The sequence below is a fragment of the Nicotiana tabacum genome, chromosome 8 (assembly GCF_000715075.1).
Source record: "Nicotiana tabacum cultivar K326 chromosome 8, ASM71507v2, whole genome shotgun sequence".
Taxonomy (NCBI): domain Eukaryota; kingdom Viridiplantae; phylum Streptophyta; class Magnoliopsida; order Solanales; family Solanaceae; genus Nicotiana; species Nicotiana tabacum.
In genome coordinates, this window is record NC_134087.1 from 103,814,808 (window position 1) to 103,834,341 (window position 19,534).

Consider the following 19,534-nt stretch of genomic DNA (forward strand, 5'->3'; position numbering starts at 1 on the left):
TGCATTTAATTGGTACACTATTTAATTTTCTTTTAATAATAGTAATATAGTACAATATCTTGAAATACTTTATTATATTAATATATGGTACACTATTTTTTTATTTTTCTCTTTATGCATGTGTGTTATATAATAGTAGTATAGTCATACAGTTGCCGGAAATTAACCAGTAAAGTTGTATACCATGTTGGTATAGTTATATACCATATTGGTATCATATGGTAGTTTGAACATTTTTTTGGTTGTTTTAGCTGCATTTTTAAGTGATTACTATTCTGAAATTATTTATATGAACATGATTTGCAGTACTAGAATTTTTGTGCCGACGAACATAGATTATGTGTATTATGTAATAGTTTTTATAATTATAGATAATTATTGGAACGACCCCATACAACTATATACCCTATTAACATACAGAATGAGCAAGTTGCTTTGCGAATATTTAGTTGCGAGCATGTAATTTCTCATACTTTTATTGCATCCTTAATATTTTGGTACATTAGTATAGTCGCAGATAGTTGTAGCAATATTCTAGAGCAATCATATACTCTGTTGGTATACATGTATACCATATTGGTATCATATGTTTCTAGAAGTCTTTTTTGCTACTTATACTTTTATTGCATTTTCCAATGTTTTGTTATCATTTCTATTCTAACTAGTGTATATGAAGATTTGGTGGCCGTAGATTATATTTTCTTGCTCCATAACTGGTTGTATTACTGCTAATGGTAGAGTATGTACTGATATTTATAGGGAAGGAGATCAAGATTTGCATGACAATCACGTGTTGATTCTTAAAAGCTGATTATGTAATTTATGGTGCTCAGCAGCAATCAATGTGATATTCAGTGAATTAGATCAAGTGACAACTGATATTATTTCAATTTAATAACTGAATTTTAAAAATGAAAAAAAAGAAGGTATATTATACTAGTTATATTTAAAAAAGTGAACAAATATTTATTATATCAGCTATTTTTTCTTATTATATAAAAAAAGAATAATAAAAAATAGTGAAAATAGTAAATGAAATTAGATTATGAAGAGAAAAGAATATAAAAAAATAAGTTAAATGAAATTAGAAAAGGAAAAAAGAAAAAAATAAGAAGAAAACGAGAAAAAAGAAAAGGAGAAAAAAAGGAAAAAAGAAGAAGCATAGAAATAAAAAAAAATTGAAGAAAAAAGAAAAAATTTCCCACAAAAACTACTATGGGTAGGAAATGTAATTAGTTTAATGAGTAGAAAGACAAATGGGTAGGCAAGGGTAAATAGTTTTGTTTTAGTGGGTAGCTGTGTCATTCTCCCATAAACTATGTATCAAACACTGATCCATATTGAAAAATAAATAGAAAAACGATAACCAATAGTCTATGTAAAACATCCGTATAATTGGGTATTTTATAACAATAAGCCCATGAGAAGACCCATGAATCAAACATTATATATATATATTAAAAAAAAACTACATCATCATAGAATGTGCTATTAGTTTTTTTCTCCATTCTGACATAGACCAGTAGTAAGCAAAGCTATCCTTCAACCAAAATGTCCAGCGTGATACAAAAGAGCAAAATCACACTATGGTTCTTCGGCCATCACCATACATAGAATACATGTACCATTTCAAATTTGTAGAAATAACTGAAAGATAATCTACATTTAGAAAATAGGCTCATCATTATTTAGTAGTACTCACATAGTTTTTACTAATCTATAAGGTAAATGGCATAATTTCAACTACTATTTAAGATAGAAAACCAATACCTCATGATATTGACACATACAAGTTTCTGAGACCAAAAGCCTTTGGAAGTTTTTGTGAATACAAACCAGGGCTTCTCATAATCCTCTCCATCTATTTATTAATTATTTCCGCAACTCCTTTTTCTTACTTCATCTTTTCTTCATCAACTCTGTAGTAATCTTGAGCCAATAGAAAAATGTCCAACTATGATCCTTGTTCCTAGTACATAAACTCAACTCGGGGATATAAATTAAGGGATATCTCTGATGCAGTATTGTCAGCCCCTACTGCATTTGAGAAGCTATACATCGATCAACATATAGCCAAGAAAAGTGAATGTATAGTTCTCCGATGAATGGATGAAGCTACTCTTCAAGTTAGACTTGTGGCTAGGTAACTTTTAGTTTATTACTTAAATTGTATATAATTATAGTCATCAGTTTCAGAAAAATAGCATTAGAATCTTGCTAACTTCACAATTGATTGGAGGCATTTAGACTCACTTCGGCGACTCTGCCCTTTAGATAAAAGATTTCTATCAGATCTTAATTAGAATATGCAACCAGGTCTGGGACAAACTGCTCCAGATTTGGGGTCTAAATTAATTCACTATGTGCAGTACCAATCATTGCACCACCCTTGCCCATCAAAAGGTATGATGATCTATTCGTGCATATGATTTTTGATAATTCGTGCCATCACTGTTTCTTACACATCAATTCTCAGAACATATGTACCATTTCAAATTTGGAAATAACTGGAATATAAATTTATATTTGAGAAATCATGAAAACTAGCATTTGATCCATACTATTTGCATTCTCCCGGCTTGAAGAACATATTAATGACAAAAACATAAATAAAATTATCGCTTATGATAGACCAATTTAAATGAAAAAGAAGCGGTAATAGAGTATATTGGTAATGTTCAATGAATAAGAAACCAAAAGAAGTTCAAGGTTGTAGCACTCCATTCCAAAGGAAAGATGGAAAAGACAAAGAACTGCATACTATGAAAGAGCAATCGAAAACTCCAAATAAAATGACTCTGACATATCATCAAAATAAAATGACTCAGGCATATCATCAAACACTTTGGTGCATGCATAGACGATAAATGAGATTACCTCTTCATCCTGCAAGATAAGATTCTAGAATTTTATTTTTTTCTCACCGCTTTCCCATTCTCGACTTCTATCAACAACTTGTATCTTGCAAGTCCAACCAGGTGTAGCTACAAAGTAAATTACCGTCAGTTATACAGAAAAACTGGTGATGAAAATTTTCGATTGCTACTTGTTTTATATGAAAGATGAGGTATCTGAAAGTATAACTAAAATAAATTAAATACTGAACATGCACTAGTATCTATCTCCAAACATGTATTTGAAAATTAGTTACAATTATGTGCATTCATATACAAAATTCACAAAGAAATTATATAAAAGAAGAGGAAACAACACATACAAACCAAATTACCTAGCAAACAATTGAAAAAATGGCAACAACCCTAGGCAGAACTCATAGATTCAAGATAGGCCAGATACAAATAGTAACCAATATGGAAAAATTCAGACGAAAACTAAGAAATGAGGCATGGAAGAATCAGGGGTGCGCTAAACAAAGAAAAGAATGCAAAAAACTCTCACTAATTGAGAAATTGAAAAATCAAAAGTGATAATTTGGAACCAAATTCAGAAATCTGAAAGAAAAGTGAAACGAATTCAAGGTGTTAGAGAGGAGCAAAAGAAAGGAACAAAAAGGAGGCCTCCGATGAACAATGAAAAGTAAGAAGATGATCGATCAGGATAATAGGAGTTTCTGGATTGTACTATTGAAGTGTAGTAGCAGAGAATTTTGAACAAAATGTGGAATACACGTGTTCACAAAAGAATAGGTTGATGACTTCAATCACCAATTTACCCCCAAACAGAAAATCAATTAGTGTAGGTCAAGGATATAATAGACAAACAGTCATGTACTGATTTAATGAAATGGGCCCACTGTACACGGTACTTCACATTGAATTTAGTACGAACATGTTCGCCCCACTCAACTCCCACTTCTAAATAATAGACTAGTTGAGTCCTGCAGCTCGGGCGCAACAACTCGAATTGTAATCTCCATTCATTACAAATGTTCAATGTCTTTTATTTCTCTTGATACAAAGAAATTTTGAACCTAGAAGCTTAGAGATTGTGTGACGAATTTTTTAGTCGTTTTATCATTTCCTACCAATTATGATTCATAATATTTTCAAAATTAAAAGAAGCAAATTTATGAAATAAAAAATTAAGAAATAATTTAAAAATAATTGAGTCTACATAACATGACAAAAATAATCAACCCTGAACATCATGTCTGGGTAAATTTGGAAATAATATTGTAATCCTTAATATAGATGTCAAAAATGGTTGTTGATGAACATTAAAAAATATTAACATTCAGTTCTTTAAAGACGCGAAGATTTGAGTAGCTTCTATTTATAGCTCCAATGCTACCTTTGTTCTCAACAAATTTAGCTCTTATATACCAAACCCTATTTTGCAAGTCTATGTAAGCAATCAAATTTGTAATTATGGTATACCAAATAAGTGCAATAACCATGTCATAAGTATAAATTTAGACGTGCTAGAGAGCTATATTTTTTAAAAGAATCCAAGTATAAACTATGCTAAACTTTGCCGCTACTGATGCCAAATCATCACACATGCACTATCATCAGGGTAGGAGACATTATTAGCAAAGTTCTTCTAACGCTAACTACAGATCTTTAATGAAAAATGTCACTGCCGTCTATCAAATTCTGAAGAAAAGAAAAAGTAAAAACCATGTAGAGAAGATGAAGCAAAAACCTGCTCTATGTCCTCACTTTGTTGCTGAGTTGATTATTAACAAATGCCAGAATAGCAGTGAGGGTGCCTAAATTCCACAGACATAGTTGGTTGTTGATCATGGCACCATTTGCTACTTCGTTGCTGAGTTGATTATTAACAAATGCCAGAATAGCAGTGAGGGTGCCTAAATTCCACAGACATAGTTGGTTGTTGATCATGGCACCATTTGCTACTTCAAGGAACATGTGTGGTATAGATGCGCTACAGGTGGGAACCAATAGTGTATAAGAAAACCTGCTTTCCTGCAAGGAGGCTGAAGAACTTCACAGAGGCCTACATTAGCGAAGGCTTTTGAGATAATACTATTGGAAAAACAAACTTGGAGGGTACAAAATTGTCATGGGCTTGCAGTCAAACTACCTTTGTTGGACTTGTGTAGAGAGAACATTATGGCTTTGGCCGACGAACCAGCTTGCTGCTAACCTTGTGGTTTGTGGCAGATTCAGTTATGCGACTTATAGGCTGGCCTGCCGTTCAATTCTTGTCTTACAATGTGGTGATATCTAGCATCTAGTGGTACTATTGGTCCAAAAATTCTTTTTCTCTTACAATAGATAGTAGTACTGGTGGCTTCTTCTTTGAATGGAACTCTTTTCCTTACACTTCACATAGCAGTCATATGCATGAATATATTCTGCAGACAACCTGTCCAAGTAGTAACCACCATAAGCACATCTTCCGGCACTTGGGTAGAGAACATTTATCAAGAAATTTCATTGATCTATATTAAGGGCATCCATAATTTTCAAGTAAATTGGATAAAAGACTAAGCGTGATTTACGTGAACCTCAGTTTGCAGAGCCAAAAAGATTATCTTGGAGTAGTTATTTTTCAGCTTTAACAATTAAGGAAAACCCTTACAAATAAGCAGGTATAAGATCGGTGTCCCTCCTGGACTATAAGCACCAATATTGTCTGAAATTTAATGCATCAAAAAGGAATATGCAGAGCATTTCTAACTTTAAATCAAAAGGTATATTAGAGCAGGAAAAAAGGATAAAAATCAGAAATATACAACCAATATGAAGGTATTTATATGAACATTTACACACTTGTAAGTACTTTATAAAGAAATTATAGTAATTGGAAACCATATTATCTAATGAGCCACCCATATATCACTATCAAGAAGACCATGCCTCTTTATAGTTACAGAACATTATATCACTTATCTAGGTGCTGCAGAGATTGCTCCGGAAATTAGTAAGCTTACCAGCATGGAAGAAAAGAACTTAGTATTAGAAGCAATATATCATCAATTAAACCCAAAAAGAAGAATCATATTTCATTTATATCATGAAAATAGAGAGGCAAGCAAGAAGTTCAAATATCACAAGTATTTAGTCACCATTTAGTCTTATTACACGCTATAAGTTTAGGGTATCTGGCACCGATAAAAAAAGTTTCATGGCATCTGGAAGAAAGAAAGGAAAATTCTCTTTAATTAGTTAAATTCGTATTAGGTCATTATTTTTGTCCAAATAAGCAACCACAACCAAGATTATTTATATGCAACCGTCATTGCATAAATAGCTTCAAACATCATACTTTAATAATCCTTAAATTCTTTTCTAGTAACAACCATTGTAGTAAATAAAAAGATTTATTCACAAGTAGACATGACCAAACACATCTTTCATATTTATAAATATATATATAAAATTTTGTGCTTAACCAAGATCTATTTTTGATTAGTTACAGTTGACCAAGTCTAAAGAACCTAATCTTTACTTATAAGCAATTGAGTCAATTCGCATGATATTTATCCTTCACGGTTTGTCATATGGCCAGACCATAATGAATAGCATCATTATTGGTTTGTTTGTTTTTATCCACAAGAGAAGCACATTCTTTAGAAGGCTAAATATTTTCTTGCTCTATATTATTCTGTCATATTAGTATCATCTCTTACTATAGCCTTTTATAAGATACGAAGATAAAAGAATGAATCCAACAGTGTTTATGTAACACACTAAACATATGCATCTCTCATTATCCATTACTTGAAAATTTGTTGGCAGAGTCCTCATCTTATAAACAGAATTTGGAATGAAAGACCCCCAACATATGACTCCTTAATGGAAGCTTTAAGGAATTTCTATTACAAAATAGTTATTATCTACAATAGTATAAATGATATCTAGATTGTTCATTCTTAAACAGGGCCATCTAGAAAGAATCTATTAATTTATTTTTTTTCTAAATCAAAAAATGAATTGCACTAATTTAAATGATAATTTTGAAAAAATTTAAAAGATGCCTACAATATAAACACATCAGATTGACTTGAAGCCAGTAAGATAGCTACTAAAGTAGAAATTTTAATTTCGTGATCTTCAGGAATCAGAATATTGTAGAGTTTTGAAGTAGCTATTAAGCTTGGGGAAAAAAAGAGGAGAAAGAAAGAAGCAAACTTTTTTCTTCAAGTGCAGTCTGCAAGTGCAAATGCAATTAACACTGACCATGAATCTGGATTTACCTCTTGCTGACATATCATCAAACACCATAGGTGTATAGTCAACTTCAATATTCCTGTTATTTTTTAAATCAGATTTTTCGGTTTAAATATGCACTAAATAGCTAGTAATAAAGACAAAATTCATTAAAAAGACAAAATGATGTGCAAATAAGACATAATTAGTAATATGCATGTAAAATTCTAGCAAGACAGTATTCAAATAGAATAGCAAACTAAGATATAGACACGAAATTATTTTATTACAAATAAAAAAAGTGCAATAAACTAAAAACAGTAAATAACTCTAGAAATAGAGAGGCCACACCAAATATAAACAAAGGAAAAATGGATAGACTCATGAGATCTATGAAAGAATATAGACCCATAAAAACACATATGTTATATTACAATCACACGGACACGTACACATTAACACTCTTAATCCAATAAAGAAATCAATTTTAAGTATTGTCAGAATTCTACACCAAAGCCACCATCATAGCCTATCAACAAATTTACCGAACTGAACAAAATAAATCACACAACAGAGATAACATACAACTCAAATAGAGAATTTAGAAATTTTAAAAAAAAAATCCCCAATCAAAGATGGACATGCATGAGTTTTATTGTACAAATAGGAAGCAAGGAACTTCTATAATTTACCTTTTTCATCCTATACACAAAGAGTTATCCCATAAAATACCATCTCACATCATCTTAGCAGAAAACTTTCGTACTTTTTAGCAGAAAACATGCTTTTACTGTGAGTTACGGTAAAAACATGCTTTTACTAGTAATAAGTTCACGACACATGCTTTTACTGTGAGCTTCATTATTTAATCATGGCCAATAGACAAGTATTTTTACCTTAACTTATCACCTAATCACATTAATCAATTATCTTGATTTTTCTTCATCAATTATCTGTTCTTGAAGCATTTGACTATAACATGTCCGTTTACCTTTAATTCGGATAATAATTAAATTTGTATGCAATTTTAAGGATATGTGGTTTGATTCAATACAAATAATTAAGAATATTAGATAAATGAGTTAAAGACAAAACAAATGATCAAACCAGTTGTAATGCTATGGCGTAGCCCGAACCTAAGTTGAACAGTAGCTCATCCTCGATTGGACCCATGGATCGAGCCCAATTGTGAATGTAGAGCAGAGCAATTAAATAAGGACTTTAACAGTTGCTAGAAAGCAAAAAAATAAACTTGAATTGTTTTTATTTGCGTGTTACAAAGGAAAAACTTCCCCTTTATATAGTAGGAGAGTTTTACCCCTAGTATAAGTCAAAAAAGATAAAAATCTTCTTTTCTCATTAATTACTGATCTGTAACCACATCGAGCAGGATTTGCGCCATGATATTCGGTTAGATGCGAATATCACGACTCTCTATCCATCATGTAACCATTTATCGTGTTTCCCTAGGTCTTAGAGCTCGTTCGAGGTTCGAGGTGTGTTGCTTTATCATGCCCGATGATGAGCACATCGTTCATCCCTCATGGATCACTATACGAAGGGCTACCGGTCCCGATTTCAATCTCGTGCGTCTATGATCTTCTTCCGTTTTCTTCACCGGGAAATCGGGTGTCACGATCCCAACCCCGGCCGTGATGGCGCCCAACACAATGCTAAGCAAGCCCGACCAATTAACATCTCACAATCTCTTTCTTTATAATTCAATACCAATTTTCGGGATTTAATACCAATTTAATATAAATAGAAGTATGAATTTTAACAGATGAAATGTACGGAAACCATAATCACGAAAAATCTCTGTAAAATAGCCCACTGATCCGGTGTCACAAGTCTGAGCCTCTAATACAAGGTTTCAACAATCTAATGCAGAAATATGTCTAAAATGCAGAATAATAAGTGGAGATAGAAGGAGAAATCGGGTCTGCGAACGCCATGCAGCTACCTCGATAACTCCGATGAAAATAGAACGGCAGGAAAACTCGCTCTATGCCTCAGGAATACCTGTTCCTGCACACATGGTGTAGGGAGTAATGTGAGTACTCTGACCCAGTGAGTAATAACAATAAATAATGGCTGACAGTATGAAATCCTGTAAAGGCACTAAGCAGTTCTATATCAAACAGTAAAATCATTTAAGCAGCAGTGAATGAGGAAATCATGTGAAATTCTTTAAACCAGGTAAAACAGATATAATCAGTATAAATCAGCTCCTCAAGCATTTCAGTTCAATTATTCGTTCTTATCCTCAGTTCTTAATTCATATACTTCTCACGATAACCGAATCACTAAATATATATACGGCTGCGGCGTGCAACCCGATCCGTATATCGCTGTGACGTACAACCCGATCCATAATAATAATAGTCGACTGCGCTCATTGGGGGTGTGCAGACTCCGGAGGGGCTCCTTCAGCCCAAACGCTATATAATTGCTACGGCGTGCAGCCCGATCCATAATATGTATAATATATATCTGCTGCGGCGCGCATCCCGATCCATATCATATAAAATATCCTCACTATTGGGTCCTTGACCCCTCTCAGTCATTTAAAAATCACAGCCTCTCGGGCATAATGTACGGCCGGGATCTCAGCCCTCATATCTCTTTCTAATTATGATTAACATTTCAAAAATCTGGTTCATATCATTCTTAAACAATTGGAAACATGACTGAGGATATAAATTCTTTAACAAAATAAGTGAGAAAAACCAGTCAAAAATCCCCTAAGGGTTCTACAGGTCGACACAAGGCCCCAAGCATGGCAACAAGCCCAATTCACAATAATAAAGTATATGTCTCAATCAAAAGTGTAGTAAAATATTATTCGGGATGGACCAAGTCACAATCCCCAAAGCATTGAACCTCACGCTCGTCACACAGCGTGTATCTCAACTTAGTATAGCACTATGTTGTGCAAATCCGGGGTTTCAAACCCTCAGGACATCACTTAAAATCATTACTCACCTCAAACTAGCCAAAACTCTAGCTCGTTATGCCCTTGCCTCTCAAATTGGCCTCTACGCGCGTCGAATCTATCCCAAAATCAGAACGAATAGGTCACAATATGCTAAGGGAACATGGCCCAAGCGAAAACATTCAAAAAATATCAAAAATCCCGAAATTAGCAAAACCCGAGCCCCGGGCCCACGTCTCGGAATCGAGTGAAATTTACATTTTCAGAATCCTCATATCCTTACGAGTCTAACCATACCAAAATTATCCAATTCCGATACCTTTTGGTCCTTCAATTCATCATTTTACATTTTTGAAAGGTTTCACAATTTTTTTCCCAAATTCCATCCCAAATCACGAATTAAATGATGAATTCAGTGATAGATTCATGTATTCTAGTCAAATCTGAGTTAAAATCACTTACCCCGATGAATTTCTTGAAAAACCTTCGAAAAATCGCCAAAATCCGAGCTCTCTAGGTCAAAATATTAAATAAAAACCCAAAACCTCATATTTATAGGTACCCCCTCAGATTTCAGCTACCGCGGGCCGCACCAAATCGACCGCGGTCCGCGCAAGCCAGTGCGGTCCGCTCAAACACAATCGCGGTCGCACAAGCCTTCCTCTGCAGTGACTGGATTTAGTATTTTGGCCATAACTTTTGCTACAGATGTCCAAATTGCAATATAGGTACCTTTCTAAAAACTAGACACGAAGGGCTACAACTTTCATTTTTGAATCATCTCAAAATTCCTTGTAGATCAAAAGATATGGGCTTCCGAAGTTGGACCGACGACCTGCGGATCTTCATGACCGCGGCCGTGGTCACTTTTACGCGCCCAGCACTAAGCCTGCGCGCCCAGCGCTAATTCTACTGCGGCCAACACTAAAACTTCTGCCCCCATCCATTTTCTAAGTTCTGAAATGTCAGTACTCGCTCAAAACTCACCTGAAACACTCCCGGAGCCATCAGACCTCAACCCAAACACACCAACACCTCCCATAACATCATTAACACCTAGTCGAGCTTTCGAATCACGCAAAACAACATCAAAACACTAAATCAACTTCGGATTCAAGCTTAAGAACTTAGAAATTTCAAATTCCACAAACAACGCTGAAACATATCAAATCAGGTCCGATTGACCCCAAATTTTGCACACAAGTCATAAATGACATAACGAAGCTACTGAAACTCTCAAAATTTCATTCCGACCTTTATATCAAAATCTCACCAATCAACCGGAAATCGCCGAAATCTCAATTTCGCCAATCCAAGCCTAAACCTTCCACGGACTTCCAAAATGCATTCCGATCACGCTCCTAAGTCCCAAATCACCTAACGGATCTAACCAAATCATAAAAATTCCCATCCGAGATCAAATACACATAAATCAAATTTTGGTCAAACCTTTCAAATTTAAGGTTTCAAACTGAGAACTATTCTTCCAAATTCATTCCGATTACCCTGAAAACCAAAACCAATGATTTATATAAGGCATAATGTATACACGGGGCAATTCATGCCCGAAGACTGGCGATCAAAGTGCAAAAATTCAAAACGACCGGTCGGGTCGTTACATCCTCCCCCTCTTAAACACACGTTCGTCCTCGAACGTGCCCAGAGTTGTTCTAGAAGCCAACCAATAGCTGAATAAATTTACCATGCATATGCTTGGGGGTGATCCCACATCACCCTATCTCATTTAGGTCTGATAACACATTGTAACTAAAAATTTTACAGTCCAAATCCCATAAACCATAGAACCACATTTCCACTTCTAAAGTTATCGATACGATCAGAATCTCCCATCTATTTTCATAATTAGCCCGAACAAGCTGTAATCACCCATACTTGCAATCTCAGGTGCAATCACTTGATATGACTGGAGGCTCAAACACTCATAGTGACAACTTCTAATTATAGCAGCTGCACACAATACTGGAACACCGATAGAAAAACTCTTATCAACTAGAGTCTCATCCCAACACCTTCATATACTGTCAATGATCACTAAAACACGCGGTAAGCCATAACCATTTCCCAGATTAACCATTCAAGAGGACACTCTTCCTTTGGCAAATACCACAACAAATTTCTGAGCTGAAGCTCGATATTATCCTTTCAATATGCTGAAATCGAACCCGTTCGTATTCATTAATGATCCCAACGATCTCCTCTAATCCAACACACCACTCTGGTGACATGGCACCTTAATATAGGCCTAAGCCACAACTTGCATAATACACACACCAATAAGCAACAATCCGAACATACCTCCAATCATGAAAATGACTCAAATGAAAGAGTTGTACTTCAAGCTCACTAGTACCGCCACAACAAAAGGTTGAGAACCTGACTCGCATCGTAGGAACGTAACACACGAATCTAACCCGCAAGATCATACCTCTACATAACTTCTCTGGGATGTGTGATCCTATCCAATACTGCTCTATATGGACCACCTCAAGTCATTATGCTTGAAATCGATAACCACGTACAATTTGATGTCTAGAACCAAAGAAAATCATCATACCCACGGTAGAGCAAATAACCTACATCACACAAACCCGACAGGATATAACCAATACACCATTCACCGAGCAACACCAAATTTCTCTTCCCGCTCGACTTACACTATGAAACCCCAATCGAACCGTACCATAAGTGCCTATAGCCAACGAATCACAACACCTTGCAACACAGAAAGGTAACTCATAGATCTCCTAGATTACTAATAGCTCAATAACAATCGAATCAACACATCCCTCAGCAATACAATTCAGAGCCAACCAAGCCGACTCAAATTAGAACACGCATCCGTGTTGGCCTGCCAACGAACTCCTTATCACAAAAATCCTGGAGCTGCTCTACAACTCCCTTAACTCTGCCGGTGCTATACGATATAGTGCCCGACATCAAATCAATACTGAAATCAATAACCTTGCCCGACGACATGCCCGACCACAAGAAATATATCCGAAAAGTCCCTCACCACCGGAACTGAATCAATATAAGGAGCCTCAGCACTGGCTCCCATTACAAGAGCCCAATTAAGAAAGGCAAATCCTTCCCAGCCGTCCGCCGAGCCTTCAAAATATAAAACCACTCCACTAGGGCATAATCCTACGGACCTCGCCACTCAATCCGTGGCATTTCCGGCATAGACAACAATGTCACCTTAATGCAATAGTCCAGAATGACACAATACAGAGACAACCAGTCTGAACCCAATATCACATCCAAAATCTAACATACCAAGCAACAAAAGATCCGCTCAGGTCTCCAAATCCAGATTGTCACTAAATAGTGCCAATACACACGACTCACAACCTCCACATAGCCTGAATATGAGAACTTCCCGTCTCCAACTCCATATGGCCCATGAATCCACATATCTGGTTCCAATTCCGTCGTCTGAATGCATACCACACCTCGAATACTCAATCATTCCACGAGAGATAATCTAGAATTCCTCTGTGCCACCAAGCAAACATGAGTATCAGCAGTCGTTCTAACCAGAAAATGCCGCAATACTACCGATGTATCACCAACTTAATCACATTGCCCTTTCTAAAACATATGCCCTCGTCAAATCACCCCAAATTAGCAATACCATTTCCTTAATCATCCGAAGACCCTTCCTCTAATTATCTGAAGCTCGTTCCTCTAATTATCTGAAACTCATCCTCTAATTATCTGAAACTGCCCGTGCTGCCTAAGAATTATATGACTTTCCGTTCAAAACTGAACCGCAACCTCACGCACACACTTCCCAATCATTTATAGCATACTGCATAACCCATACCATTCTAGGATACCCATGAGAACTTCATATCCCTTCCGAGCCACATACATCTACGTACTCAACTAGTCAAGAACTTTCCATTGATCCCATCACGAATAAAAATCACTATACATCACATGCTCCGCATGCCTATAGAAAATATACATCTCCAAACCGCAGTAGAAATCCTCAAGGACTCTCCGAATTCCATTTGCACAAATTCAACTGATCCTTCTACTAGACCAAGCTAAGCAAGCCATCAAAACCCAAGAGCATTGCTGCAAAATACCTGTAAGAACTCATTACCTCGAACACACACAAAGAGTTAATCATATCCTTACCATACTGATCCGGTCTACTATCAAGCTGCTTCATCTATCTAAACTTCCTTCTGATTCATCTTCAACTTGCAATTCCCTCTTGGTATAGAACCATAATTCTTCAACCCAGGCTTACTACACAAGATTCAAGCATAAAACCACACTGTCTAAGAACCATAAGCCGCTGACTACTCTCTCAAATATTCCAAAAAGCACTACATTCAAAATACTTCACTCTGAAGAACTTCCTGCGGATCTAAATCCGTTACCTCCTAATATTAATACATAGAATCCCACAATTAATATAGAAAATACCACAAGTCTTGACGTCTTCCAAGGAAAACTCAGTTTCTATCCATAAGTACAGCTTGAAAACCTCCAATTATTGCATGTAAAATTTTGAACATAATATGACCATTCTCTAGAGGCATCCACTCTACTTAAACCGTAGTTAGATTGATTAAACAAATCGAACAACCTGTGCTTCATCTGCGCTCCGACACTGCAGAATGTGACCTCATTTCGATATAACCAAGCAATTTCCTGCCCTATGTACCGATCATTCCTTACCAACAATAACTAAAGTCATTCCCCGATTCTCGTACACCCATAAGGCATAACATAACCTTTATTGAAATTTCCTTTACTCGAGCCATAACTGATTCACAAATACGCCTCAAACTGGAACCATTAGAGCACATAACCGTGCAATCAACTATTCAATAGCGGACTCCCCTACTTGGCTCAAAGCCATAGATCAAAACACGCACCATAACTTATAACGCGTATACTTTATTGTTTCCATAATAACATAGTGAGATTAGACTCAGTCCTTCATAAGCTCTTGAAACACCGACCATCGAGTACTTTAACTCTATGTAAATCTCGCATTCACTCTCGTAACAGTTTAGCCCACTCTATTAAGTTACCCAAATTGAAATTTCAACATATATGTTTCACTTGTGAATGAGATCTTCTAACAGACAACATAAGGATCACACAATCTCGGAACACCGTAGGAGACAATCCGCATGTTTCGCCTCAATATAACATTTCTGTATACCTTTCACCGTCATACACATTACATATTCACTTAATTTTCCTGAGTCTGAACTCATACCGCAACATGAAATTTACTTCACTCCAACTAGGAGACATGAAAAGATTCTTCACGCGCCCATAACTCGGGGCTACACATCCAAACACAATGGAAATCAAACACTTAATAGTTCATCTATCATCCATCAGACCTTCCTCGTCACTTCCAAGTCATATAGATACCTCTCGCAATACCAACATACTCATCACATAGTTGTCAGCCATCACTTTAACTAATAGGGATAATACCGCACATATAAGTTCAAAACACTTGCTCACACAATTAGCACCTCGGTGCTTAAGCCATAGGCAAAGATCCGACCTCAAGTCCTCTAGACTGGCCCAACATCAAACTCACAGAGATCATACCTTGCCCCTCGATCAGGGAATCACAAGCCATTGATGTACATCTGATACTGAGCGCTCATGCGCGCATACGAACGCGTGGAAGGAATTTTAAGAGTTATTTTTCAAGCTGAATCAAGGACGCATGATAAGAATTCAAGAATATGAAGTTTTCCTAAAGGTTCTGCAGCCCCTCGAGGATAAATACAGACGTCTCCGTACCGATCTGTGAGACTCTACTAAACGGGCTCATGACTCGCGAGACTAAGTAACCTAGGCTCTGATACCAACTTGTCACGACCCCAACCCCGGCCATGATGGCGCCCAACACAATGCTAAACAAGCCCGACCAATTAACATCTCACAATCTCTTTCTTTATAATTCAATACCAATTTTCGGGATTTAATACCAATTTAATATAAATTGAAGTATGAATTTTAACAGATGAAATGTACGGAAACCATAATCACAAAAAATCTCTGTAAAATAGCCCACTGATTCGGTGTCACAAGTCTGAGCCTCTAATACAAGGTTTCAACAATCTAATGCAGAAATATGTCTAAAATGCAGAATAATAAGTGGAGATAGAAGGAGAAATCGGGTCTGCGAACGCCATGCAGTTACCTCGATAACTCCGATGAAAACAGAATGGCAGGAAAGCTCGCTCTATGCCTCAGGAATACCTGTACCTGCACACATGGTGCAGGAGTAATGTGAGTACTCCGACCCAGTGAGTAATAATAATAAATAATGGCTGATAGTATGAAATCCCGTAAAGGCACTAAGCAGTTCTATATCAAACAGTAAAATCATTTAAGCAGCAGTGAATGAGGAAATCATGTGAAATTCTTTAAACCAGGTAAAACAGATATAATCAGTATAAATCAGCTCCTCAAGCATTTCAGTTCAGTTATTCGTTCTTATCCTCAGTTCTCAATTCATATACTTCTCACGATAACCGAATCACTAAATATATATACCGCTGCGGCGTGCAACCCGATCCGTATATCGCTATGGCGCACAGCCCGATCCATACTCCGGAGGGGCTCCTTCAGCCCAAGCGCTTTATAATTGCTGCGGCGTGCAACCCGATCCATATAAGTAATTACTGCAGCGTGCAACCCGATCCGTAATGTGTATAATATATATATATCTGCTGCGGCGCGCAGCCCGATCCATATCATATAAAATATCCTCACTATTGGGTCCTCGACCCCTCTCAGTCATTTAAAAATCACAGCCTCTCGGGCATAATGTACGGTCGGGATCTCAGCCCTCATATCTCTTTCTAATTATGATTAACATTTCAAAAATCTGGTTCATATCATTCTTAAACAATTGGAAACATGACTGAGGATATAAATTCTTTAACAAAATAAGTGAGGAAAACCAGTCAAAAATCCCCTAAGGGTTCTACAGGTCGGCACAAGGCCCCAAGCATGGCAACAAGCCCAATTCACAATAATAAAGTACATGTCTTAATCAAAAGTGTAGTAAAATATCATTCGGGATGGACCAAGTCATAATCCCCATAGCATTGAACCTCACGCTCGTCACACAGCGTGTATCTCAACTTAGTATAGTACTACGTTGTGCAAATTCGGGGTTTCAAACCCTCAGGACATTACTTAAAATCATTACTCACCTCAAACTGGCCAAAACTCTAGCTCGCTATGCCCTTGCCTTTCAAATTGGCCTCCACGCGCGTCGAATTTATCCCAAAATCAGAACGAATAGGTCACATAATGCTAAGGGAACATGGCCCAAGCAAAAACATTCAAAAAATATCAAAAATCCCGAAATTAGCAAAACCCGAGCCCCGGGCCCACGTCTTAGAAACGAATGAAATTTACATTTTCAGAATCCTCATATCCTCACGAGTCTAACCATACCAAAATTATCCAATTCCGATACCTTTTGGTCCTTCAACTCATCATTTCACATTTTTGAAAGGTTCCACAATTTTCTTCCCAAATTCCATCCCAAATCACGAATTAAATGATGAATTCAGTGATAGATTCATGTATTCTAGTCAAATCTGAGTTAAAATCACTTACCCCGATGAATTTCTTGAAAAACTTTCGAAAAATCGCCAAAATCCGAGCTCTCTAGGTCAAAATATTAAATAAAAACCCAAAACCTCGTATTTATAGTTACCCCCTCAGATTTCAGCTATCGCGGGCCGCACCAAATCGACCGCGGTCCGTGCAAGCCAATGCGGTCCGCGCAAACACAACCGCGGCCGCACAGGCCTTCCTCTGCAGTGACAGACTTTAGTATTTTGGACATAACTTTTGCTACAGATGTCCAAATTGCAATACCGATACCTTTCTGGAAACTAGACACAAAGGGCTACAACTTTCGTTTTTAAATCATCTCAAAATTCCTTGTAGATCAAAATATATGAGCTTCCGAAGTTGGACCGATGACCTGCGGATCTTCATGACCGCAGCCGCGGTCACTTTTACGCGCCCAGCGCTAATTCTACCACGGCCAACACTAAAAATTCTGTCCCCATCCATTTTCTAAGTTCTGAAATGTCCGTACTCGCTCAAAACTCACCCGAAGCACACCCGGAGCCATCAGACCTCAACCCAAACACACCAACACCTCCCATAACATCATTAACACCTAGTCGAGCTTTCGAACTACTCAAAACAACATCAAAACACTAAATCAACTTCGGATTCAAGCTTAAGAACTTAGAAATTTCAAATTCCACAAACAACGCCGAAACATATCAAATCAGGTCCGATTGACCCCAAATTTTGCACACAAGTCATAAATGACATAACGAAGCTACTGAAACTCTCAAAATTTCATTCCGACCTTTATATCAAAATCTCACCTATCAACTGGAAATCGCCGAAATCTCAATTTCGTCAATCCAAGCCTAAACATTCCACGAACTTCCAAAATGCTTTCCGATCACACTCCTAAGTCCCAAATCACCTAATGGAGCTAACCAAATATAAAAATTCCCATCCGAGATCAAATACACATAAGTCAAATTTTGGTCAAACCTTTCAAATTTAAGGCTTCAAACTGAGAACTGTTCTTCCAAATTCATTCCGATTACCCTGAAAACCAAAACCAACGATTTACATAAGGCATAATGTATACACGGGGCAAGTCATGCCCGAAGACTGGCGATCAAAGTGCAAAAGTTCAAAACGACCGGTCGGGTCGTTACATCGGGATATGCATTATAACTGATTTTATCTATATACGGATAGTCCTCTCATTTTTTTGGGGAGTAGGTTTACTGAAACGATGGGAAACAGATAATCCCCAATTCCTTCCTTCGTACGTCACAACAGAGGTGATGGGTAAATCAAAATGTTCCATCAGTCGCGTCATTCTGACTTCGGACACGTGTCAGTCGCTGGCTGGCTGCGTTCGAATGCAAAACATCGCGCATTGATTGTTTTTCCCCTATAAAATCTTTGACCCTTTTCACTTCTTCCACTTTCCGATTCTAGATTTTACCCTCGAACTCTCTAACGGCTTTTAACTTCTCCAAACTTTCATATATCGCTCTTTGAACCTTCATATCTTCATCTTCAATCCTTATACATTTTCTTTGAACCTTTAACCCAAACCTTCATACCTTCTTCGAATCTTCATATTTTTGTTTAAACTTTCATATTCCTCTTCAAACCTTCATATTTCCCAAATTACAATGGCAAAAACCTCCAAGTCAGTGCCTCAGCAGGCAGCTCCTTCATTTTCCCACCCGACCATAGATGCCGAGGTGGTCGTTCCCGAAGTGGCTCCAGAGCCCCCCATGAAGAGCTTCGTACCTGGGTGTTGCTCTATCGGGAAAGACTTCAACGTCGAGAAGGCCTTTAGTCAACAGGACCGAGGCGAGGGAGCATGGAGATATATATGCCCCATCACTGAAGAAACCCTACCTATAGTCCGATCGGA

General features: G+C 37.0%; 1 long non-coding RNA gene across 1 annotated transcript; it reads right to left on the reverse strand.

Annotated features, from left to right (window-relative positions):
* Nucleotides 1-1,622: 1,622 nt before the first annotated feature.
* On the reverse strand, nt 1,623-3,713 carry LOC107776572 (uncharacterized). Its single transcript, XR_001646004.2, has 2 exons — nt 3,230-3,713; nt 1,623-2,984 (listed from the first exon to the last, which is right to left on the reverse strand). It is a non-coding gene; the product is annotated as an uncharacterized LOC107776572 (long non-coding RNA).
* Nucleotides 3,714-19,534: the final 15,821 nt, after the last annotated feature.